The 27,624-nt window shown below is 37.4% G+C and overlaps 1 long non-coding RNA gene and 1 other non-coding gene across 2 annotated transcripts; both read left to right on the top strand.

Annotated features, from left to right (window-relative positions):
- Window positions 1-1,031: 1,031 nt before the first annotated feature.
- Window positions 1,032-26,691, top strand: LOC125174025 (uncharacterized). The gene is made up of 4 exons (XR_007155226.1): window positions 1,032-1,044; window positions 8,842-8,847; window positions 11,040-11,056; window positions 26,567-26,691. It is a non-coding gene; the product is annotated as an uncharacterized LOC125174025 (long non-coding RNA).
- LOC125174313 (U1 spliceosomal RNA) lies at window positions 26,552-26,714 on the top strand. The gene has a single exon (XR_007155423.1). It is a non-coding gene; the product is annotated as a U1 spliceosomal RNA (small nuclear RNA).
- Window positions 26,715-27,624: the final 910 nt, after the last annotated feature.

Below are 27,624 nucleotides of genomic sequence, written 5' to 3'. Positions count from 1 at the left end.
AGGACTTTATTACTCGTTTTGAGACTATTCCAATAGCCTACATCTAAGCTTTCACTGTTCCGCATTGACCCAAATCACTTTCCTTAAAGCACTGCAATAAACACCACCCACCCTGCTTAAAATCCCACATACTGGTTGCCACTAGCAGGACCCATTGATTCACCCCATCAATAACTTAAATGAAACTCTAGTTTTCCCATCAGTTCAATTCCTAACTGAGGCAGGAAACGTACCAGTGCCTCCCACCCCCACTTCTCAATCTAGCGAGCCTAAATATTTAGTCATTCCCTATTGCCCAAAGGGCTGTCACAACAGCAGCATCTTCACAGAACCTGTGTTCCCAGTGATGACTCCCGGGCATGTGTGTCACAAGAGTATTTTGCCTCATCCTGTGCCCTCCCCTACCACACATTCCTACCCCCTTTGCTCAGGGAGTATAATATGGCCCTGCCTTGGTTGTTTTTAATTCCATCTGTTTTTCTAACTCAACAAGCCCCGTTACACTTGGAATCCTTTCCTCTGTTAAATGCAAACAAAATACTATACTTGAGGGGATACTGAGACAAAAATGATATGGTCCCTGCCTTCAAGAAGGCATGAGGATTGACTAATAAGTTAGATTATAAATCAATAACTATAAGGCACAATAAAATGAACACCATAGTAAATGGGTAAACAAACTTCTTGGGAATTCAAAGAGGGAAAGCTCTAAATTTTGGCTTCAAGGACTGGAAAAAACTAAACAAAGGAGTGGTATTTGATCTGGCTCTTGGAGAATAAGCAAGAGTTTGACGGACAGAGAAGAGAATTCCAGAGTAAGCAAAGGCATAGACAAAGTCACCGAGTATAATGTGTTTAGAAAATAACAGTCTAATGTGACTGAATTTCAGGGTCACATTAAATTAACTGACATTACAAAGCATACTGGTTTCATGTTACAAAGCTGAATAACTATCAGTGCAAATAATACTGCGATTACAAATTAAAGGTCAGGGGTGCCTGAGTGACTCAGTCAGTTAAGTGTCCAACTTTGTCTCGTGGTCTGTGAGTTCAAGCCCCGTGTCAGGTTCTGTGCTGACAGCTCAGAGCCTGGAGCCTGCTTCAGATTCTGTGTCTGCCTCTCTCTGCCCCTCCCCACTCATGCTCTGTCTCTCTCTCAAAAATAAATAAACATAAAAAAATGAAAAATAGATTTTAAAAAAGGTCAAAATTAATACTAATCTGATTTATCAAACAAAAGGACTTCAGCATGATGATCCATGCCAATTTACATGTGAAATACCTTTGTGTTTAAAATCTTATGTTTTAATCTAGATCACTAGAGTGAAGTATACTAATTAGATACCTTTTGGAACTATACATTTCTAGTGAAATGGCATCAATGTTGTAATTCTCTATTTGAATTCTCTGTTAGAATTCTCTATTCTCCCACTTGACTGGGAATTCCTTAAAGGCAGGGACCTTGCGTAAGTCATGATGTATTCCTTCCTATTACCTGACACATGGTAAGTATGCCTTAAGTGTTTATGAAGGGAAAGAATGAATTGCAACTTATGTGCCTTACCACCAGAAATTTTGAATTCCCACAATCAGTAATTTCACAGATTAAATAATAAAATACCACCACAGCACTAACCCTTACTTAGTCAGGATTCAAATATTGGTATCTTTCAATTATAGTAATTCTCAAAAGAAATTGATTTCCAGGACAGTCCCCTATACCTTCTTATCAATAGCTACAGAGTGTAAAGCTAAAAATAATGAGCATAGCACCAAAAGAATAGTAACAATACTTAATGATTATTTCGTGTTTTCAGTATACAAATTGCTTGGTGTGTACCAATTTATTTGAGCTACAACCCTGAGAGGTATGAGTTATTGAAATCACCATTTGCCAATGAAGAAAGTTAACGTCAGATGAGGTCATAAATTGCTCAAGATCACATGTGTGTGAACTGTAGAGCTAAGTTTTGAACATTAAATTATCTTACCATACTTATTAGAGTAGAAAACGCACTGATATTTCAGAAACACTTACCATATCAACTTACAAATTAACCAGAAAAATCTCACTAACCATATTCCTCAAACAATAAAATAGTACACTTCTTCTACCCTGTATGTAAACTTCCTTTCTGTTTGAGGAAGTTTATACCATAGAAGTTTTGGGGTCAGTCAGAACTACCTCCTACTTATAGAGGCTGAAAAGCCAAATACTTGATTTCCCAGCCTCTGATTTGGCATGGATGTAAGCACTTGACCTGTATTTAGTGACCAGATGTCTCCACCCCAGACTCTGGATCTGGGTGCTGGTGCCACAGAGAAGAAGGATAAAGGAGACCCCATAAGCAGTTCTTGAACATGGCTTTGACTGCCTGGCCTCCCTCATTTCCTGCTTAATTGCCCAGTCTTATTCTCTAGCTTTCCAGGGATTCTAGTAGGTTTTCAATAAATTGCTTTTCTACTTAAATCAGCTGGAATACATTTATTTGCTCACAATTATGAATCCTAAATAACAGATGCAGTGATGTGCCTCATTAATAGCCAGGTGGTACAGGCCCAGTTTGTCTGTCAGTAAGTGTTGGGCTTTTTTCGCACCAAATTGGGATATAACCAAGTCAGAAAAAGACACATTGTGGAACGAAAAGGTTTAGGAACCAATGCAGTAGACTAATTTATTCATTTATTGCTGTCATGTTCACAATATTTTGCGTATACCTTTACATTCCACAGTGAAAACTTGCCAGTGTTCTATGTTCTGACCTGAAAGTTGTGCTGCTTCTTCTCACAGTGTTGTCACTTGCTAATCTTCAGTGCTGGCCCAGTGTGCAGGAAATATACAACAAAGCCTAGTAGTTCCCAAGAAGGGGTGCCCATCAGAATCTCCTATGGAACTTTTTTTTTAAACATAGACTTCCAGGTCTGTTAAATTAGAATGTCCAGAGATGGTACCAACACAGGGAAACCTACTCCTCTGAGGACTCTATAGCATACTTGTGATTAAGAACCTCTTGGCTTGTTCACTATTTCTATTTGAATATTTCATGTGTTTCACTTAAAGGAATCCCACTGTGGTGGTCTCTTAATACAAATAATCTAAAGAGAAATTATTAAATTTAATTTTACCTATCAACACCACAGTTTTCTTCCTGGTTTCTTTAGGAAACTCTCTCAAATATTAATGCATTGACTCACATAGCCTTCCTAATATCAATAGAGTCCCTATGACTCTATACCAAGGTTTTTCGTCTATAAAATATTTTAATAATAGGTTTTCTACAGAGCTTTTGAGTAATCATGGCAATTAGAAGAATTAAAGAAGAGTTATTTTTTTAAGCCAAAGTGATTAAAGTCCTATTATATTATCATCACTGAAGACTGAAAATGAAAACAGGAGGATGACGTCATCAGCACTGTGTGAGGTCAGGAAATTAATCATGACTTTCACAGCTCAAACATTGTCAAGTAAACAGATTGTCCAAGACTTCAACACCTTCTATGCTCTAAATTTAAAACTCTGGTAGGTTCTCAGTGTTTTCTCAGACATGCCTTTGAAGAATCTTCACATTCCTTTTTATTTTTTATCCCAGGATTCTGACCAATTTGAAGAGACTTCACTCATCCAAGACAAGGCAACTTGATCTGTCCTGTGAGTAAACTTCATAAAGTCAAGTCTGGTAGATTCCACTGCATTTCATATTATGATGAGAACTGTCTGTCCTTACTTTAAAATTTTTTTCAGGTTTCATACTGTCTTAAGCCTGTATCGTATGTCCCAGGGGAAAACAGTTTCCTTACAAAAGTTGGAGCTGATGACCTGGTACTTGTTTTTATGGCTTCCTCCTGAGTGTGAACTTCCCTAATCCCATGTGCCAAGTGCAGTAAAAAATAATGTGATAAATATTTTCATCTGTCTGGTCTTAGTTGTACTTTGGTATATTATACAATGTAATAAGATTTATTTTGAATGGCATACATTTTTTGTGGGATACAAATCTACCACGTTAATTTGTAGGGTTGAGTGTAATGCGTGCAGAGGAAGGATGGAGGGAGCTTCTGAGATAAGATTTCTGAAAGGAGGAAAGAATTTTAATTCTCCTCAATCCATAGTGTTCCACCCGAAGCTTATTTAGGACAGTAGCTAAAATTGAGAGACCTGCATGCAAAGATGCCAACTCTAACAGTGAATGAGGAGGAGAGGGTAGAATCTGAGGAATGACATCTGAGAAAAATTCAAAAAGAAAAGAGAAGTCAAGTAGGATAAGGTAAACCAAGAAAATACAGTGTTCCAGAAGCCATGAAGGAGAGGGTTTTGAGAAAGAAGAAATGAGAGGATGAGAATCAAGGGAACTTTTGGAGGAGCAAAAGAGTCTTGAGCTTCTTTACAGGCTAAACAGAAGAAACTGATAGGGACAGAGGCATGGAAGGTACAAGAGCAAAAAGAGGGAGTCCCAAAGGTGGGGGGCAGGGGGAGGCCCACAGGACAGCCAGTGGGATGGCTACTGCTTCTCTAACTTTCAGCAATGATCTTGTCTCCTGCCACACAGAAAGCATAGAAGACACCAGGTTGGCACTCTGCCTCCTGGCCCCTCACAAAGACACTTAGAAATGTATCTTTGTCTATTCCTCTCCCTTCTTCCTTCCCTTCCATCTGTGTAGAAGATGTGTCTCTCCTCACGAACAAGGTTAGTCTCTATATGGGTACATAAAAATGGGATTGATGTAAGCGCCTTGGGCGGCTCAGTCGGTTAATCCTCCAGCTCTTGATTTCAGCTCAGGTCAGGATCTAATGGTTCCTGAGTTCAAGCCCCATGTCTGGCCCCATGTCTGGCTCCACACTGACATTGCAGAGCCTGCTTGGGATTCTCTCTTTCTCCCTCTATCTCTGCCCCTCCCTTGCTTGCATGCATGCATGCTTTCTCTCTCTCAAAATACGTAAATAAACTTAAAAAAAAATATGACTGGCTAATGTTTGCCACATATATCACTATATGCCTAAGGAACATAAGAAGTATGAATTGACCTCTGATATGTTTAGATCTGTGCAGTAGCATATACTTTATTTGTTTATTTTTTTAGCTTTAAAGACCTCTTTATTATTTTTTTTTAATTCTTTTAGTTTATTTTTTTAATTTACATCCAAGTAAGTTAGCATATAGTGCAACAATGATTTCAGGAGTAGATTCCTTAATGCCCCTTCCCCATATAACCCATCCCCCCTCCCACAACCCCTCCAGCAACCCACTGTTTGTTCTCCATATTTAAGAGTCTCTTAGGTTTTTGTCCCCCTCCCTGACTATACAATGGATCACTCTTTCATTCAAATGAAATTTGACCACTCATTAATATAGCCATTGGTAAGACTCTTCTTTTTAGGATATCATAAACAAATATTAAACAGTTGATCTGGATTGACCATATAATCCATCCAATTATTTGAATAATCTAAGTACTCAAATAATCTAAAACACATTCCTTTTAATATTACATCATATAGATACAGTCTTTAGCTTTACTGAACGTAAAAAACGATACAGCCAAAGCTCAAGTCAGAGCAATGGTAACAGTGGGAAGAATGAACTGTCTCATTTGTAATTTCGAATATGCTTTCACCCAAGCCCTGAATGTCTACTAGTCAAAGCATTAGCCTTAAGCTGCTTTTGGAAGAGAAAAAAAAAGTGCTGTAGTAAGCTTCTAGAGATAGAATTTCTCCCTTACCAATGCCCAGATCGTAAGAATGACTACAGCACAGCTATCATGTAACAATCCATATCCACTCCTTCATGTATTGCAGGTGCTTCCCTCATGCTACTATGTGAAAGACCTGTGCTAGGGACTAGACATTACAAAAGTTGATGAAAGAGTGACTCTGCCTTTGAGGAACTTGCAATCTCCTAGGAGTAAGACACCCGGTCATAGTTAGTTATTACATAAATATAATATGGAAATATGTGAGACAAGTATGATATAAATAGGCTAAAAATAAGTGTTACAGTTTATATCCTATGTCAAAGGATATATCTATCTAGATATCTATCTAAAGGGAATACTCAGAAATCTATCTATCTAGAAATCTATCTAAAGGGAATACTCAGAAATAGAAGAGAAAAAATCCAACGCAAAGGATAATCATCATATTGTGATTTATAGTAGCAAAAAAAAAATTAAAACAATTACCCCAAATAGTCATATGTGTAAGGATAGGCCAAGTTATGCCATATTAATAGATAACTTTCACATTTCAGTGGCTTAATACAACAAATGGCACAGTCCAGTGTGGTTAAGAGGCTCCCCATGTCAGCTTTTCTCTAAGCAGTGACTCAGAACTCCAGACCCTCTGTGTCATGAATGAATGCTAGCAGAGGCTTGCATCATTTTGCCTGCTTCTCGTCAGCTCTGACTCAGTCACATAGGCCACACTCAGCTGTAAAGGGAAGCTGTAAATATAATCTTACTGTGTGTCAGGAAGACAAAACAGTGTCTTGAACGCAGAGCTATATTTCTGTAACACAGCATTCATCAACTGCACAATGTAGGCATGCTTTGATCAGGAGTTCATAAAAGTGCCAAAAATATATATTTTGTGTTAAATATAACAAAAACATGCAAAGATGTATCATGATTGAAAAAATGTGTTTATAAAAACGACTGGCAGGAAATATACTAATATGGGATGAAAGAATGACCATTAAAATTTTTTTCTGCTTGAATTTCCACATTTCTATAAAAATTTCCACATTTCTATGATGGAAAAATTTAACAACTTGTTGAATTTCTTTAAGAATGGGTTATAGCAATTACCATACTATTAGGGATAACTGGAAATCAGATACTCTGGGGAGGTGGCAAAGAGGGAAAACAGAATGAGATGGGTAGTAAATTAGGAGTAAGTAGCTTTTGGAGATAAAAGCAATGGACAGTGGGCATTTTAACCTAAGAACCACAAGGGAGCATCAAGAATCATTCATGGAAGGAGACTGGGGCCCTGAAAGACATGAAAACCTGGCATTTGTACACGAACAGAGGGCTGGTTGCCGAGTGGCGCTGGGGGGAGGTCATCGTGTGATGGAACACATAGGGATCATTTGCCTCCACGAATGTAGCATCGAGTAGAGGAGTGACATGTTTCCTTCTGGACAGATGTCCAAGTCACACCGTACCTCATAAGCCACAGCAAATATCAACACGTGCATATGGACATGTGACTTCAGATTTACTGTTCTGTGAGTTGTTTACATCTTGTGTACAGATTACACCAGGCATGTGTGATTTCAGTTCTGCCCAGAGAACTATGGAGTCCTGTGTACTTGCAGTCTAAAATCAGCATAAATCTTCAGTGAAATTGCATGCTGACTCTGGGCACATGAGTGTAGAAAACTCTTTTCACTGACATTTAAATACACTGCAGGTCGCTTGAACTTTTCATTCATCCATTCTTCTACTTTCTTCCACGGGAGTCAGACAATCTCCTATTTGTTTGCTAGGTTTATTCTTTAAGTACCATTTGGAAGGTAGAGTGAAGGCTCATGCTCTTAGCTCCTCTGCTAAACCCCAACCAGGCCCAGGTTTTATCATCATGCTGTCTCCCTCAGGGCATGACTCAGTGTCTAGTACCTAGTTTCTTTAAAAAAAATAATAATAATAATTATCTATTAAAGGAATGATTCCTTATAGCTTCCATGTGTCATATAAGTTTATGCATTCTAAATCTAATTTTTAGTTTGAAACAAACTTACTGAATATCACTTCTGATATAATTTTTCCCAATCCAGTTTGCTCTGAATCTTTGCAATCCTCTTTCAAATAATAGGTTAGTTTGTGGAACTGCCCGACAAGAGCTTGTTGTGTGCCATCTAGTGACCAATGTCACCAAGATGTGTACCACACTAACACATTTGTTATTTTAAATGTACGCATTAATATTCTATTAATACTTGAAGGGAAAAGCATTGTTTTCCAAATAACTAGGTTCATACTAATATAACTGACGTGTAACACTCAAATAATAGGGAAAGAAGGAAAAGGAATGTCAGCTGATGTTGACCTGCTACTATTCAGCATTCCTATAGTGTATACAAAATGACTAACCACACTGCGGACCCTTATCGTCACTAGTTACTTAACACACACCTAGAGTATGCGAGGTACTGTGAAGAATGCCAAAAATCACTGGCATGCTTGGTGCTTCTCCACAAGCATGCCATGCACACATTTCTTAAAAACACCAAAATGCGAGGCAGTTCGTGACAGATGACAAATATTTGGTGTATACCACCACAAACAGGTGATAAATAGGTTAAGTATGAAGGCTTCCAAGGGTGGAAAAGGCAACATGTAGAGAGGAGTGTCCTAAAAAGAACGTAGAGGCAATACTCATAAAGAAGGAAGATAAAGAGCCTTGATGCCATGCTAATAAATTCAGACTTTACCCTGCATCCTGTAAGTTATGAGAACCCTGAATGGTTTTAAGGAAGATGGTAACATGATTTAAACGTCATTTGGAGCAGGCATGTAATGTAGTTAAATGATAGGCACAAGTTCTGTCGTATAAGAAGAAATAGGACATAGATTAAAATTAACAATTATTTAATCCTAGATCAACATAACAATTTACATAGTGCAATTTATCTAGAGGATACCTGATATTTGTTATTTTATAGATGATCCTGAAATAATACTGGTAAAGAAGATAGCATATTTTTAAAAATTTTTCAAAATATTTTTACACCTATTGCCCTTGCTAGGTGAGCAGAGTAGGGGATGGGCCTGGTTTACATATAGTTACGGGCCAGGGGAGGGTGTCTTCTCTGTTTTTCTTTACATGAACTATCACAGAACCAGGGGAGAGTTTAAGATGTTTACTGGATCTCAGTCCTAATGGTAAGGCTGTAAGGTGCTGCCCGATGATTGATGGGTTCATGTAGGGCCACCTTCATACTAGCAACACAACTTTGGTTGCTAGATAAACACAAGCAGAGGGATTCCGCTTCAGTGATTTGCAGCAGTGATGGATGGCAAAGGTATTTGCAATTCCCCTTTCACCAAGTAGGACACATCAAAATGATTTGGCAAGCTGGAGAGAAAATATTAGATTCGAATGACAAATGATTACCTGACACCAGCTGAGTTTCCTTTGGAGGGTTATTATGAGGCTACAAATAGCCAGCACGTATAGGACTTTAATTCTGATAAGTTAGTGAGGAAAGTAGTAGAAAGGAAGGTGGCATCTCCTATGTGAGCATTCAGAAAGAAGGCCCTTTGCCTTCCCATAATTTATGTTGCCATTCCTTTCAATTAGCTTGACTTGTAACATTGGTTACATTAAGAAATACACACAAAATTTATTTCTGAAGGTTCTCTTTAATATGGGAATAATTGTTTTTAAAAGATTGCATCTACGTAAACCCAATCGTATCCACATAAATGATGATCAGGAGCTTGACAGTTCTGAATCCTGAATAAGAAGTTTTTCCCTCATATTTTGTCTGGGTTCATAAAAACATTGTTTTAGACTCACATTTTATATCCAAATCGAAATGACTCTTTAGGTTCCAATCGTATGTGATCCAAAGAAGCTAAGAAATATTTTCAATTATGATTTTAAAAAATGGAAGTAACAAGAATAAAGAGAGCAAAGGAGCTATTTCAATCTTCTGAAAATAATAAAACAATTACATATGTGTATCAAGTAGACCAACTCCTTACTGATTAGCATGAAGGTGTTTTCTGCTCTCTAGCTGATTTCAATGTCTCTAATGTGCCCTCTTCCTTTAGGTTTCAGGCCCTTGCTGGAGATCTTCCATTTTAGCCCCTGGAGCTCTCTATTCTTAGAGCTCAGCTCCAGCATTATCTCCTCAGGACTGCCTCCCTAATTACCATCCAGCCCTTTCCTTACTGTGTTAAATACCCTCCACACGAATGCTTCCAGCACCTCATGATTCTTCTTGGCTGTAATAAAAAGGGTAACTTTAGTTCATCTCTCCCTCCTCCTGCAGAACGAGAGCACCATGAGAGACAGGCTCTGGCCTTTCTCCTCAGCTGTAACTATAGGGAGTCAGTGGCAAATGAAATCTGGCATCTTCCCAACTCTTCTGCTGAAGCACCTCCCAGGCTCTGCTCAGAGGAATGCCCCTCTGACTACCACCCCTATTTTGGGGCAGACCCTGCATGGCTGCCTCTCCCCAGCTGCTTACCTCCACCTCACCCACCATGGAGCACCCTCCTTGAACCAGACAAGGATAGCCTCAAAAGTCAGCAACTTGCTCCTGGCAAGTAATTGTATCTTGAAGGGATCCTCAAACTTTGAGGTTCTCAGGGGCAGATTCTAAGATCCCTACCATTCTGCCTTTGACCTAAGAAGGGGCCCAACTTATAATGATGCTAGTGGTTTAACTGCTAAGGATGTAGACAGCCAGACTTGAAAGTTCTGTGAAGAAATTAAGGACACAACTCCTAATTTTAAGAAGACACATATTATAAAAAGTATTTAGGACTGGGGGTAGGAATAGACAGTAAAGTACAAATACAGGTTACAGTGCATCTGAGTGTGAGAGAAACATTGTTTATTACTAACTTTTTGGATATATTACATGAGACTCTCAAAGCTGTTAACCCTGTTGGCTGCTGTGGAAATACAGACAGAATCAAATCCAATAAATGTGGACACAAAAGAATTAATTTTCATACCATTCCAAGACCGGCAAATAAAACACTAGTTTCCTAAGCCTCGTTATGACCTGGCACATTTTTTTGCATATCACGTTTATGAGCATTCTTTGGCATTAGCCAATATGGACCCTGAGGGTGAAATCTTTTTTAACAACTGCAACTTCTCGGTGGGTACTGAACATGCTCATAGAGGCCGTTTTGATTGCTCATGAAATAGGTCATTTCATTGGTATGATGCATAATAAGCGATACCATACATGTCGTCTGCAGAAGTGTATTAAAGGTAGATCAGACTCGTCTGATTGTTCTGATGATGATTTTGATTGGGTATCCAGTGGTTTGGAATGTTTCAATGACATGTCCATGGTTAGTGCTGTACAAGAGCCAGGTGATAACAAATTGGTGGGGAAAAAAGGGAAGGGATGGCTCAACAAAAGAAAAATGAAGAGAACGCATACTGTCAGTTAGATTTTAAAAGAAAGCATGATGTAAATTGTCCTGGGCACCTGGGTGGCTCATTCGGTTAAGCATCCGACTTTAGCTCAGGTCATGATCTCGCAGTTCGTGAGTTCGAGTCCCAGGTCGGGCTCTGTGCTGACAGCTCAGAGACTAGAGCCTGCTTCGGATTCTGTGTCTCCCTCTCTCTCTGCCCCTCCCCTGCTCATGCTCTGTCTCTCTCCCTCTCAAAAATAAATAAACATTTAAAAATAAATAAATAAAATAAAAATAAATTGTACTTTGGGACTTTACTGTAAGGGGTGCAGTTCTCTCCCTGCTGAATACATTTATAGAAAGAATAAAAATTAATGTAATCTAGAGGAATTTTATACAGAAATTTCAGAAGAGTGCCCAATAGATATATATGTACAAGATCGAACCTGTGTGTAATGATTCCCACTGCTAACATGGTATTTGCAATTCTCACCTTCAGTAGTGCAGATACATTTTTGCTCAAAAAGCAAAGAATGGTCCATTCAAGGATTACCATGATAAAGGAGACAGGTTTTCACCTGTGGTATTTTAGGCATTAATTACAGAAAAAGTGTTCATCAAATGGCCAGTTGTGCCAAGGAATACAATGTGTCAATGCTAAGAGCATCCCTGTTATGACAGAACACAGTTCCTAATTCAGACTTGAATGGAAAGCAACAGTACCACTTAGCAGTGGTGCCATCAGGCTTGCATGATATTGAAAGAATGAAGGCGCCTCATGTGGCAAGAATGAAATATGTATTCAAAGGATCTGTCAGTGTATCAGTACTTAATATGACCGTCTTCAAGCAAAGCACAGCCAACAGAGATATGCAACAATATGAAATATTGGCACTGAATTGGCCCTGTCTTTCTGTGAATATCCTAGAAATGAAGGAATCTTTAACATCGACCACCTGGGAATCCCTTTGTCCCTCTTCTCAGGGCAGCCATTGAGGTCACCTTTCAGGAAATAACTTCTAAAAGACATGAATAAAAAGATATGTGTCATATGTGTGGGATACAACTATAAAGAAAATTATTTTATTTTCTTTTTTTTTTCAATATAGCTATGGAATCTTTCTCATTATATTGTGATCACACCTTATTTAACTGACAAAACATATATAATATTTTTCTTAAACCTTAAATAGAACCTGAACTTGCTTATAAGTTTCTGTATTGTATTTTTGAAAATGGCAGGGGAAATCAGGACCATTAATTGATTAGAAATTAATATCAGTTTTGTGGGAGGGAGGAGAGGGTGGGTGATGGGTATTGAGGAGGGCACCTTTTGGGATGAGCACTGGGTGTTGTATGGAAACCAATTTGTCAATAAATTTCATATATTAAAAAAAAAGAAATTAATATCAGTTTTCATAGGCTTGGCTTCTTCAGATTAGACAAGGAAATGTCACTTCATATTAGAGCCAAGTGAAATTTTATTTTCTTTCTACACCTAATGTTTACAATAAAGAGATCTTGTCTAAAACTATGAAGTAATATATGCTAGATGACCTGTGTCAGCCATCTGACCACCTGCATAAAAATCATCTGTGGAGCTTGTTGTAAATACGTATCTAAACAAACACTGACTAAGGAAGAAATGTACTTATGCATATTTTAATCTACTAAAATAATCCTAACACTATGTTATGCAGCAGTCATAAAATTTTTAAATTCTAATTTTTTAGTACTAGTTTGGCACATAGTGAGATTCCAATCATATTATGAGTTTTAGAGGGAAATAGTAGATGAACTTGAGTGAATGTCTAACCGTGGCCATGGTAACACTGTGTATGGTAACAGCTATGTAGTTATATAAACTTCCAAAGTTATTTCATCATCCCTTAGCCAATCAGCTTCTTTCAAAGTTTATAGTTATCCATTCAACTCTGTAGAGTTAGAAAGTACATTAACAATATCCTGATTAGAGTCTGTCATATGCTTTTATCTCCCCAAAATTTCACCATTTAATTTTAGCAAAAGAAGTTCTGCAGGAAAGGATGCATATTATTAACCTTTCCTAAGCCTCTTTCCTTATCTGCAGAGTTACAGAAAGGATAAGCAATACCATATGCTGAGTTATTGGCACAAAGCATCCACTCAATAATTGATAACTAAAATCATAGTTATTGTTACTATTCAGTGGTCAAAATCTGTGTTTGGTCTTCTAAATGTTGCTGTACCTGCTAATACTTGATTGCTTATAAAGCTTATACTATGATGTAACTGTTAAAGGTCAAACTTGATATTGTAAGGTCACAAAGGAAGCTAGACAATTTTGTAGTTGTAGATCTTCAGTCTACATTTAGCCACTTACTGATCAAGTTAGCACGTTCATTTGATTCTAGACTTCCTCATCAATATGCGGTACTTGGTGTTCATGTCATTCAGATTGCATCTTCAAGTCTCATGTAAAGTTGAGCCTTGAGAAATCATTGCTACATTTTCAAATTGCAACAAAAATAACCTATCCCACTATGCATACAAACTAGACTAGTTGTTACCAGTCATCAAATTTGCAGCTTGAATGCAACAGGAACCACAGATCCTCCGGATTTCTAATCAAATTTAAGCTTTGGCAAACTGAAAAAGAAAAGCATACATGACTTAGTTTTTAAAAATATCTTTGTTTTTAAATTTTTGCAGTTCAGACTTTGGTAACATTCCAATATTACTCATTGGGAAAAATAAAATTTGTATCACAGCTTAAGTGGTGGTGCTAAAATGTAAATTCCTACCCACATTAGGAATATGTAAAGATCTTTTCATAATTGAACAAGTACATATACAAATTCTTGTTTGGTTAAATGCATAGGAAAGATTGGCAGGATGCACCAAATCTGTTTTCTCAAAGATCCTGCAGCTGTGGCTAGAGTAGAAGAGTTTAAAGGATGTAAACTCTTACAGGGAAGAGGTAGCCAGGGAAAAGGTAGCATAAAGATGAGAAGCACTGATACCCTTCCAATTAAAACAAAAACAAAAACAAAAACTGGTAGCAAATCCATTTCCAGCAATGTATGAGCAAATAAGGTATCCTAAAAAAAACACTTTTTACCTCAAAATACCCGGAGGAGTGGTGAGTAAAATCTGTCACAGGTCATTTTAAGTTTATAGCTGAACTTTAAATAAGAAAGTGTCCAGGGACCAAAAGACAAAGAGAAAGCTGAAAATTAGAATAGATCTTTATGACCTTGGAAGCATTTGCCAAACACATAGGGATTTGGATTTTAGCAGCCAAACAGGGACAGCAAAGAAGACATTGGGCCAAAATGAGAAAACAAGAACTAAATAACATACATAATGCTTATATTCCTTAAAAGGCAGATGCTTAATGAAAGGATAGTTTGGCCCAGTTGGGTGGGGCTTGGTAACCGACAGAATGGGAGAAGATATTTGCAAATGACATATCAGATAAAGGGTTAGTATCCAAAATCTATAAAGAACTTATCAAACTCAACACACAAAAAACAAATAATCCAGTGAAGAAATGACATGAATAGACACCTCTCCAAAGACATGAATAGACACTTCTCCAAAGAAGACATTCAGCTGGCCAACCAACACATGAAAAAATGCTCAACATCACTCATCATCAGGGAAATACAAATCAAAACCACAATGAGATATCACCTCACACCTGTCAGAATGGCTAAAATTAACAACTCAGGCAACAACAGATGTTGGTGAGGATGCGGAGAAAGAGGATCTCTTTTACACTGCCGGTGGGAATGCAAACTGGTGCAGCCACTCTGGAAAACAGTATGGAGGTTCCTCAAAAAATTGAAAATAGAACTACCCTACGACTCAGCAGTTGCACTACTAGGTATTTATCCAAGGGATACAGGTATGCGGTTTCGAAGGGGCAGATGCACCTGATAGCGTTTATAGCAGCACTATTGACAATAGCCAAAGTATGGAAAGAGCCTAACGTCTATCAATGGATGAATGGATAAAGAAAATGTGATATATATACATATATATATACATACATACAATGGAGTATTACTCGGCAAAAAGAATGAAATCTTGCCATCTGCAACTACGTGGATGGAACTAGAGGGCATTATGCTAAGCGAAATTAGTCAGGGAAAGACAAATATCATATGACTTCACTCATATGAGGACTTTAAGACACAAAACAGAAGGGAAGCAAAAATAATATAAAAACAGGCAAAGGGGACAAAACATGAGAGACTCTTAAATATGGAGAACAAACAGAGGGTTACTGGAGGGGTTGTGGGAGGGGGGGATGGGCTAAATGGGTAAGGGGCATTAAGGAATCTACTCCTGAAATCATTGTTGCACTGTATGCTAATTTGGATGTAAATTTAAATAATAAATAAATAAATAGATAAAAAAGGATAGGTTGGAAGGAAAATCTGCATATTGACAAAGAAGATGAAAAGTAAGACAGTATATTTTAGCCCAGGTGATTTCTCATAATCATCAATTTACCATCACACAGATTTGGATTCTAATTTACTCTACCTCCAATAAACAAACAAATAAAATAATACAAAGTTAACTAGTTGAAAAAAATCAAATGTGTCAACAGTTACAAGAAATGTAAGTGGACTAAATCAATTAAACTGAAAGATAGAAATCTTCAGCTTGAATACGAAAACAAAATCCAGCTCCAAAAAAAGCCATAAAACATTTCATAACACACAAAAAATTGTAAATGATGAAAAATACGTCCCACAGAGTGTTAAGTAAAATAACACTGGAGAAGCTATATTAATATTAGACGAAATTTATTTTAAGTCAAAGAACATTATCAGAGGAAAGAGAGTCACTACCTAATGACAAAAAGTACAGTTTGCAAAGGAACTACAACAATCCTAAGTTTATATGCAAGTTATAGCACAGATGCAAAGTACGTTTTTTTAAGTAACAATTATTTGTTTTATTGTTTATTTATTTATTTTGAGAGAGAGAGAGAGAGGAAGGAGCAGAGAGAGAGAGGGAGAGAGAGAGAATCCAAAGTTCAAAGCCCTGTGCGAGGCTTGATCTCACAACCAGGAGATCATGACCTAAGCTGAAATCAAGAGTTGGACACTTAACCAACTGAGCCACCCAGGCACCCTTAAAAATGAAAATTGTAAAGAGAAAACCACAAGTCCAGATTCACAGTGAGTGATTTGAATATATTTCTATTGGAAATGATAGATTTACAGACAAAAAATAATTAAAAGTATAGAATATGTAAAGAACACAATTAACAATGTTGAATAAAGATGGATTTAAAATACCAAATTTAGCAATTATAGAATGTCCACTCTCCTTACCAAAATTGACCTTGTATCAGACCGTAAAGCAAGAGTACACACATATTAAAATTAAGTGTAATAATATAATAATCAAATGAAATAAATTTAAGTTAGAAGTTAAATCAAGTTAGAAAACAACAAAAGTGATAATCTGCTCAGAAATTTTAAAAACATGTTTTCAAACCCAAAGATAAAAGAAGTCAAATGAAAATTATAAAAGATTTAGAACTGAGTAATAGTAAAACTATTACATCCAGAAATTTGTGAGAGACAGCAAATAAGGGAAATATAATGCTAAATGCTTACATAGGGGAAAGTGAAAATTGAATAGTTACATATTGATTTAAGGAATTAGAAAAAGTCTAAGTAGACTAAGCTAAAACAATAAAGAAAAGGGCAACTTAATGTGTACAATAGAAATCAGAAGTATTAAGGTGGGCGGGGGTGGGGGGGACCACAAAACCCTTTAGTTTGAAAAGCCAGTAGGTAAAATCCTGGAAAAATTAATCATAGGAAAAACAGAAGACACAAATAAAATAGTAGGAGGAACATAGTAGATATACAGTCAAAATTTAAGATAAAATAAGAGAATAGTGTGAAAATCTTTATTTTAATAAATTTGAAAACTTGGATGAAGTGACAAGTTTGCTAGACATAACCAAGATGTAAAGTAGGAGACTTCATGTGTCCCCCAACGAAGATCAACACTTTGACATGGGAAGAGAAATTCCTAGAGACATATAACTTACCTAGGCTGAATCACAAAGAAAAAGAAATTCTGAACAGACCAATAATGAGTTAGAGATCAAAACAGTAATCAAAAATCCCCCAAAAAAGAAAGACCCAGGACCAGATGGCTTCACAGGTGAATTCTACAAAACACTGAAGAAAAAAAAAAAAAAAGCCAATGCCAATTCTTTTCAAATTCTTCCCAAAAATTGAAAAGGAGGGAAGACTCTGCACCTTACTTTACAACCCAGAATTACCCAGATACCAAAACCAGATAAGGATTCTACCAGAAAAGAAAACTGCAGGACAATATCTCTGTCAAAAATAGATGCAAAAATTCTCAACAAAATAATAACAAACTGAATTCAACAGAACATTAAAAGGACCATAGACTGTGATCAAGTGGGCTTTATCCTTGGGATTCAAGAATGATTCAGTATGTGCAAATCAATAAATGTGATACAGTACATTAACAGAATGGAAGAAAAATATGATATGGTATTCTTAATAGATGTAGTAAAGTCATTTGACAAAATTCAAAAACTTCCGTGATAAAAACTCTCAACAAATTGGGTATAGATAGAACATAACTCAACATAATAAAGGCCATATATGACAGGCCCACAGGTAGCATCGTACTCAATGATGAAAGTTTGAAAGCTTTCCCTTTTAGATCAGGAACAAGACAAGGGTGCTTATTCTCATCATTCCTGTTGAACATAGTACTGTAAGGCCTACCAAGAGCAGTTAGGAAAGAAAAATAAAAAAGTAAAGACATTCAAGTCAGAAAGGAAGAAGTAAAATTGGCTCTGTTTGTTCATGACATGATCTTGTATATATAAAATCCTGAGGACTCCACCAAAAACAAACAAACAAACAGACAAACAAAAACCTGTAAGAACTAATGATAAAATTCTCTAAAAATTTAGGATACAAAATCAACTTAGAAAAATCAATTGCATTTTCATACACTAACAATGAAGTATTTGAAAAAGATATTAAGAAAACAATGCAATTTATTTTATTTTTTTATTTTTTTTACTTTGCTTTTTTTTTCAATATATGAAGTTTATTGTCAAATTGGTTTCCATACAACACCCAGTGCTCATCCCAAAAGGTGCCCTCCTCAATACCCATCACCCACCCCCCATCAACCCTCAGTTTGTTCTCAGAGTTTAAGAGTCTCTTATGCTTTGGCTCTCTCCCACTCTATCCTCCTTTTTTTTTTTTTTCTTCCCCTCCCCCAAGGGTTTCTGTTAAGTTTCTCAGGATCCACATAAGAGTGAAAACATACGGTATCTGTCTTTCTCTGTATGGCTTATTTCACTTAGCATCACACTCTCCAGTTCCATCTGTGTTGCTACAAAGGGCCATATTCCATTCTTTCTCATTGCCACGTAGTACTCCATTGTGTATATAAACCACAATTTCTGTATCCATTCATCAGTTGAGGGACATTTAGGCTCTTTCCATAATTTGGCTATTGTTGAGAGTGCTGCTATAAACATTGGGGTACAAGTGCCCCTATGCATCAGTACTCCTGTATCCCTTGGGTAACTTCCTAGCAGTGCTATTTCTGGGTCATAGGGTAGGTCTACTTTTAATTTTTTGAGGAACCTCCACACTGTTTTCCATAGTGGCTGCACCAATTTGCATTCCCACCAACAGTGCAAGAGGGTTCCTGTTTCTCCACATCCTCGCCAGCATCTACAGTCTCCTGATTTGTTCATTTTGGCCACTCTGACTGGCATAAGGTGATATCTGAGTGTGGTTTTGATTTGTATTTCCCTGATGAGGAGTGACGTTGAGCATCTTTTCAGGTGCCTGTTGGCCATCCGGATGTCTTCTTTAGAGAAGTGTCTATTCATGTTTTCTGCCCACTTCTTCACTGGGTTATTTGTTTTTTGAGTGTGGAGTTTGGTGAGCTCTTTATAGATTTTGGATACAAGCTCTTTGTCTGATATGTCATTTGCAAATATCTTTTCCCATTCCATTGGTTGCCTTTTAGTTTTGTTGGTTGTTTCCTTTGCTGTGCAGAAGCTTTTTATCTTCATAAGGTCCCAGTAGTTCATTTTTGCTTTTAATTCCCTTGCCTTTGGGGATGTGTCAAGTAAGAAAGAAAACAATCCAATTTATAATAACATCAAAAATAATAAAATATTTAGGAAGAAATTTGACCAAGAAAGTATAAACCCTTTACCCTCTGGAAACTATGACATTGATGAAGGAAATTGAATAAGACACAAATAAATGGAAAAATATCCTGTGTTCATGGATAAGAAGTTAATATTGTTAAAATGTCCATATTACTCAAAGCCATGTATAGATTCAGTGCAATTCCTATCAAAATTCCAATGGCAAAAATAGCAAAAACAATCCTAAAATTTGTAAGGAACAACAAAAGACCCCCAAATAACCAAAGCAATCTTGAGAAAGGAGAACAAAGCTTGAGGCATTACATTTTCTGATTTCAAAGTATGTTTAAAGTTATAGTAACCAAACAGTGTGGTTGGTACTGACACAAAAACAGACACACAGACCAATGGAACAAAATGGAGAGCCCAGGAATAAAGCCACACATATATGGTCAACTAATATTTAACAAGGAAGCCACGAATACTCAATGGGGAAAGGACTGTCTCTTCAATAAATGGTATTGTAAAAACTAGATATTCATATGCAAAAGAATGAAATTGGACCTCTATCTTACATCAGTCACAAAAAATTAAAATAGATTAAGAAACATGTAAAACTTCTCTAATAAAACATTAGGGAAAACTTCTTGACATTGGTCTTGCCGATAGTTTGTTCGTTTGTTTGTTTTGGATGTGACACCAAAAAGCACAAGCAACAACAGCAAAACTCAACAAGTAAGACTACCTCAAATTTTAAAAATTCTGTATAGCAAAAGAAACAATTGACAAAATGAATGGCAACCTATAGAATGGGAGAAAATAGTTTCAAACCACGTATCTGATAAGAGGTTAGCATTCAAAATGTATAAGGAACTACTACAAGTCAATAGCAAAAAAATAATCAGATTAGAAACTGGGAAGAGGGAGTGCCTGGGTGGCTCAGTCACTTAAGCATCTGACTTAGCCTCGGGTCATGATCACACTGTTTGGGAGTTGGAGCCTGGTGTTGGGCTCTGTGCTGACAGCTCAGAGCTTGGAGCCTGCTTCAGATTCTGTCTCCATCTCTCTGCCCCTCTCCTGCTCGCCCTGCACCTCTCCTGCTCGCACCCTCTCTTCCTCAAAAATAAATAAACATTTTTTTTAATTAAAAAAAAAAAGGGAAGAGAAATTGAATGGATAGTTCTTCAAAGAAGACATACAAATGGCCAACGAGTACATGAAAAGGCATTCAACATTACTAATCATCGAGCTAAGGCAGATCAAAACTATGATGAGATATCACCTCACACCTGCTAGGATACCTTTTATCAAATAGAGAAGAGATAATAAATGCTGGTAAGGATGTAGAGAAAAAACTCTAGTACACTGTTGTTGAGAATGTAAATTGAAAAACAGTATGGAGTTTCCTCCAAAAATTAGAAAGAGAACTACCATATGTTCCAGTAATCACACTTTTAACTATATCCAAAGGAAATGAAAGTAAGATCTCAGAGAGATATCTACACTATCATGTTCATAGAAGCATTATGTGCAATAGCCAAGACCTAAGTATCCATCAATGGATGAATGAATAAAGAAGCATGCGCAAACATACATACACAGAGTGAAATATTGCTCAGCCATTAAAAAGTAGGAAATCCTGCCATGAGACAATGTGGATGGACTTTCATTTATTTAATTGGAATAAGTCAGAAAGACAAATACTGCATAATCTCACTTATATATGGAGTTCAGTGAACTCATAGAAACAAGGTAGAATGGTGGTTTCCAGGGGCTAAGGAGTAGAAGAATTAGGGAAATATTTGTCAAAGAGTAAAAACTTTTAGTTATAGAATGAATAAGTTTTGGAGACCTATGGTATAGCATGAGAACAATAGTTAATAATATTGGATTGTATACTCAAAAGTTGCTATGAGAGGGGCGCCTGGGTGGCGCAGTCGGTTAAGCGTCCGACTTCAGCCAGGTCACGATCTCGCGGTCCGTGAGTTCGAGCCCCGCGTCAGGCTCTGGGCTGATGGCTCAGAGCCTGGAGCCTGTTTCCGATTCTGTGTCTCCCTCTCTCTCTGCCCCTCCCCCGTTCATGCTCTGTCTCTCTCTGTCCCAAAAATAAATAAACGTTGAAAAAAAAAAAAAATTTAAATAAAAAAAAAAAAAAAAAAAAAGTTGCTATGAGAATAGAGCTTTAATTTTCTCACCATAACAACAAAATAGTCATTGTTTGAGGGAAAGGATGTGTTAACTAATTTTATTGTAATAAACATTTCACAATATATACATATTATGAAATCATCACATTGTACACCTTAAATTTACACAATGTTGTGTTTCAATTGTATCTCAATAAAACTGTAAAAAAATTAAAAATAAAGACATAAACTGAAAATCTATAATAACTAAACAAAATTGAGTTAGTAATATGGTCAGTTGAATATTTGTTTAAAATATGTGCCGCAGGTGTTCACCAAGCCCTCCTGGTAGGAAGAACATATTTCCCTGTTTGCCCACATGACTTGTTTGGCCAATGATTATGAGCAGAAGTGACATATGGTGTGTCTGATAAGCAGCTTTCTTTCACCTTTCCTTGTTTCACTTTTTTTTCACCTTTGACTTAAATCATTTAAGTGTGTCCGGTATTCATAAATGAATAAAATTCTTATTTCCTGTCCAAGTGTCTATAATGAGATCCTCTTAGAGCATTTCAAGATGTCTCAAATCTAAATCTTCTTTTCCTTAGAACACTCTAGTTTTCCTATTTTACTGGTATCTATTGTCATAACCACTGCAGTCATCCCTGAATAAGTATTTCCATGATGAAAAATATCTATGTATCAAGAAAAACCACTGACTCTGAGGCAAATGCTTGAATATTTGTTTCTTTCCCTGCCATCCCCCCACTGATGTTACCAGGTCAAATCACTATTACTCTGCTTCTCCTTTTACAATAGTTAATTCCCCACCAATTCAGAGTATAGCTTTCTTCTCATCAGTGGGCAGCTGTGTGCCACGCCCTGCCATTAATTTTAATGAGTCGTGGATGTTGGTTTTCCATTTGCTCTTACACATGTTTTTCTAATGTTGACACTGGTTTTCTCATGCTGGTTAGTTTATTTTCCCTATTTGTTAGAAGCAGGTCAAAAACCATTCAAGGGGAAAATAGTAGAAGGCTATAATTTCAGTTTGAGTCACACACAAGTAAAAAGAAGGTTAGAAATCAAAGGCACACAGTCCATTCTTCCTCGAAATGTACTTCCCAAATCAAAGCCAGAACTCAAATCACTAGGATTTTGCCCATCTTTAATGAAGGAGAAAAAGTTCCACGATGAAGCCAGAACACAGCCAAAAAGTATCTTATGGTCTTGAGTAGAAAGAAACTTATGGTGGCAAACATCAATTTGTGCCAACCATCTGTTATTACTGTAAAAAGGCAAGTGAAGGCTGCCGCCAGGGCCTTGCAAGCCAGAGACCCAGGCTGCCTGGAGCCCATGAAGAACACTTAGAGGGTCTCTGGAAATGTCTTTATGGCAGTTGCCACACCACTAACACATGGACTAATTAAGCAGCTTCTGCTGTAATTGACTTTTTGGTCAACATTTTGTCTGGTCAGAGATGGAAAAACTATTTTTAATAATCTTAAAAGTGTACATTCTTGGTCTTGAAATGGAAAGGCAAGTAGAAATCCCTAGAACTAAAGATTCTACATATTTTAAACAAAGCTAATTTCCTGGAATAGCCTTCTGCTACAGGGAAGCTATGAAACTTGTATCTTTCTATAACCCTTAAGAAAATTTCTTTCATAGCTTTATTTTTTAAACACTAGCCTTTCCATTGCTATAAGCCAGTTGGAAATATCCAGCATGCAAACACTGGTAGTTCTATTCAGACCCTATCCAGCCAAGCATCTAAAACTGAAACTGTCTCACTGACTAAGGAAAGAATTGATAAGATGTATCTATAAACTTATAAAGGCATAGGAGGACACCTAGCCATATTTGACTCACAAAGCCCAAAGTTTAGAGGAAGAAGAAAGTTTAGAATCTCCTAGTCCACCTAGTTGATAAGTTAGCAAGGCAATACTATAGTGGATGTCTGTTGTATTTGCCTGCCCAGCATCCTTTTCCTGTTCTTCTGGTGATAGCCTCCACTTTCCCTGGGAATGAACCATGGCATCCCTCACCTTCACCCTGCCCTCACCAAGGGATAAGTACATTAAACAAACTAAGCCAATCAAGAGCTTTCTTTATGGAATCTAAATTGGAGTCAAGTCCCCTCTAAGGCAGTGTCCCAGAGGGACACTTACCAGTTCCTGACTCAAGTATTCCTGGAGCCACTTGACTTCCCCAACCCAGTTGCTCACTTTTTCCTTTGCTTCTGTGAAATCTCACGTATCTTTCCAAGAAATTCACCCTGCTTCATCCCCAACATCTTAACCTTTGCTCAAGTTAGCCAGAGTTGCTTTTGGTTTCTGTAACTAAAGAAACTGATACAGAGACACTGTCAAAGGTGGAGGCGAAAAAATCTCTCTTGTTGACCTTTAACCATGCTGTATGCTACACAAGGCTGGTTTTATAAGCAGGCAGAGCAGGTGGCCAGCTGTGAAGTATAAATGATTGTCACATAGCCAAAAATTAACTTTTAACTAAGTTTTTAACAGCTTTTAACTAAGTAACCTTACTTGCAATGCTACCAATATAGAATTAAAGGTGGTTCTCCTAAAATAAGCCTATGACTTATTTGTCATTCAGTATCAAATTGATCGCTTACTCCAATAGCTAACAAAGATAGGCTTTGCTAGACAGAAAGATGAATGGGAAATGAGAAGAGACAGGCAGAATTGAAGGTGGGCAGTCTGGGACAACCAGAAATGTCATACAGACATCTGGTACAAAGGAGAGCATCAGCCTGTGTCCCTGTGGCCTTAGGATCTTGCTAAGATGCTAGCAGCCCCTCCTGATAGTGTCTTCTGTCTCCAGTCCCACCATCTCTCCTCAAATCCACCTTCTCTACAGAGGTCCGTGATCAATTTTGAATACAAATTTGGTTATCATTCATCTCCTTTATCAATGATTCATTGCCCAACTACAGGGTAAAACCCAGTTCTTCAGCATGGATTAAAAGGCTGATCCTCACCTCATGATCCTACTCCTCAACATGTTTCTTGCCATTGCCCTATGTGCACTCACATTCTGGCTATACCTAACCACTTGTATTTTCCTACACCTGTTCCATTCACCCTCCCTTTGTGCCTTGGTAAATGTTTTCCTTCCATCTGGAATGCCCTTCCCTTACGTTTCACTGGACTCACACTATTCCCAGTTTAAACTCAGGCATCACCATTACCAGCAAGACTCCCAGGACCCCTTAGTTAGAACTAGGTTTCTTTTTTTTTTTCTTCTATATTATGTTGGAATATTATTTTAACTAAAACATATACCACAGACTTTAATTGTCCATTTATAGATCTAGATAGACTTAGAGTGTCTTAAGGGCTTAGGCTGTGTCATTTATCTCTGGATCCTCAGCACCCAGAATATAGAGGGCTCTCAAATGTTGTTAGTAAATGAAATTCAGTGTTCAAAACTGAATTTAATTTTCCTTTCTTTTTTAACGCACTTCTTCACCTTTGTTCTTTATAAATAATATCATTATTCATCCCATCAACCATGCTGAGAATTTAGCCATAATTACCTCCTTCCTGTTTCTCTCTACCTTTAAGCATTCTGCCCACCTCATGGGATAAAAAAACTCTAACCAAAGAATAATTTCTATATCCCATATTCAATTATCTTTTTCCCACAAAGTGTTATGAGACACCATGAGTCTGCATTACCTACACCAATGCCCTTGTCATTTGAGTTTTCTGATTTGTACTTTGGTTTATTAAAAATAGTAGTTAGTTATTATGGTGTCCATTTGCTGAGGGAACCAAATCCTGTGGGTTTAGTGATAAAAGCTTTAAATGGTACCACATATCTCAAAGATAGGAACATCCGCTGCAATAAAATTATCACCTCAGGTTAGGAAGAAGGGACAAGCCTAAATTGGAGTTGGTGGGGATTAACATGGGGGAAGGCAGAAGCAGCTGGTAGACATTCTACCTTGAGCACATAGTATTCAGAGTTTAAGATTAGCATGTCAGAGACCTTCTTTAAAACCACAAGCTCCTTTCACTCTTTTCAACAGCTGAGGCTTCCAGCTGAGAGACAGAATACTTGCCTATCTTAGAATATTTCCCTGCTCAGTGATTGATATGTTCTCCACTGCTGTTGGGATGTGGGGAAAAAGCACTCTTACATATCGCTAGAAGAAATGTGAATTGCTACAGTCTTTTTGGACAGCAATCTGGCAATTTCTTTTAAAATTAGAAATACACATACCCTTTGACCTAGCAATCCAACTCCTAGGAATCTATCCCACAGAAATAAAGGCACGAGTATGTAGAGAAATAACAGGGCCAATATTCAGTGAGCACACACCCGTACAATGTACCAGCCAGCATCTGTTCTGATTGGTCTGTACCTGTGCCATACCGGTTGTTAAATATTTTTAATGCCACCTCTGGATATATAAATAAAATTTTACATAAGTGAGATTTTTTAAATTATGAGCACTTTTTTTCCTTACAAACTGTGTGTATGCATGTGCCTTGCTTCTTTCCACCCCCCTCCACATCCCCATCTCTTCAAGTAATCAATGTTTTTTACTCTTTTGTGCTTGTATAATTTATATATAAATGTACACACTTATGCACATAAGATTTGGGGAGGCGCATTGTTTACAAAAAGAAGAGACCATACGTGCATCTCTATTTTCTCTGTACATTTAGAAATCCCTCAGCTAAACTAGAAACTCTAACTCATTCTTCTTAATTTCCTTGTAATATTTATATTCTGGATGTATTACAGTGTACTCAGCCATTCTCAGATTGATAAGCATTTGCTCTGTTTGTCCTTTTCTCTCTATCGCAAAGACAGCTGCAATACACATCCTTGTGTTACCATCCGATAGGGGAGATGTTCCTACCACGGAAACAGAACATATGTTCATATATTAATGAACCTTTGAATTTGCATTTCTTCAAACTGCTTTTTCCCGTTCTTATTGTGTTTTTGTCTTTTTAGTAGCAGTGTAAGAACTTTGTGTATTTAAATATTATTTCTCAGATGCATTGCAGAGAAGTTATTCTCACTCTCTACCTTATACTCTTACTATACAAATATTATCTCTTACTATGCAAACATTCTTAATTGTTATGCAATCAAAAAATCAGTCTTTATACTTACCTGGCAGGGGAGATACCATGATCACGAAGGTGGTTTTCCCAGGGCGAGGCTTATCCATTGCACTCCGGATGTGCTGACCCCTGTGATTTCCCCAAATGTGGGAAACTCGACTGCATAATTTGTGGTAGTGGGGGACTGCGTTCGCGCTTTCCAAAAAAAAAAAAAAAAAAATCAGTCTTTCCTTTTATGGCTTCTAGGTTTTCTATCTTGATTTAAAAGTTCTCATCCTGGGGCGCCTGGGTGGCTCAGTCGGTTAAGCGTCCAACTTCAGCCAGGTCACGATCTCGCGGTCTGTGAGTTCGAGCCCTGCGTCGGGCTCTGGGCTGATGGCTCAGAGCCTGGAGCCTGTTTCTGATTCTGTGTCTTCCTCTCTCTCTGCCCCTTCCCCGTTCATGCTCTGTCTCTCTCTGTCCCAAAAATAAATAAACGTTGAAAAAAAAAAAATTAAAAAAAAAAAGTTCTCATCCCAGGGGTGCCTGGGTGGTTCAGTCAGTTAAGTGTATGATTCTTGATTTTGGCTGGGGTCATAATCTCGCAGTTCGTGAGATCAAGCTCTGCATTGGGCTCTGTGCCTTCAGCTCAGAGCCTGGTTGGGATTCTCTCTCTCCCCTTCTCTCTGCCTCTCTCTCTCTCTCTCTCAAAATAAGTAAACTTCAAAGAAAAATTGCTCATCCCAAACCTAGATATATTTGACATTTTCTGCTAAATGCGTAAGGAGAGAGAGAGAGAGAGAAGTCAGGGAAGGGGGAAAGACAAAAATTGGTTCTGGGCTTTCTCAGTTGTGCTAATTTTTTTAAAGCTATCTCAATGCAATTATTTTTACAAAATTTCTCTTTTTATTAATTATTTTAGAAAAATTGACTTTTATACTTGTTAAATTATTTCACCCAAGAATATGGCATGTAATTCGTTTTTTAAAGTTGGGGGTCAGCAAACTATAGCCCATTGGCCAAATCTAGCCATGCCCATCATTTATATCTTGTCTATAGCTATCATAGTGCTACAGCTGAAGTTGAGCAGTGGCAGAGTTGAATAGTTGCTATGGAGACCATATATGCCACAAAG

The sequence above is a fragment of the Prionailurus viverrinus genome, chromosome C1 (genome assembly GCF_022837055.1).
Source record: "Prionailurus viverrinus isolate Anna chromosome C1, UM_Priviv_1.0, whole genome shotgun sequence".
Lineage (NCBI taxonomy): Eukaryota > Metazoa > Chordata > Mammalia > Carnivora > Felidae > Prionailurus > Prionailurus viverrinus.
Note: the sequence above shows the minus strand (reverse complement) of the source record. Positions and strands in the feature narration are given on the sequence as shown.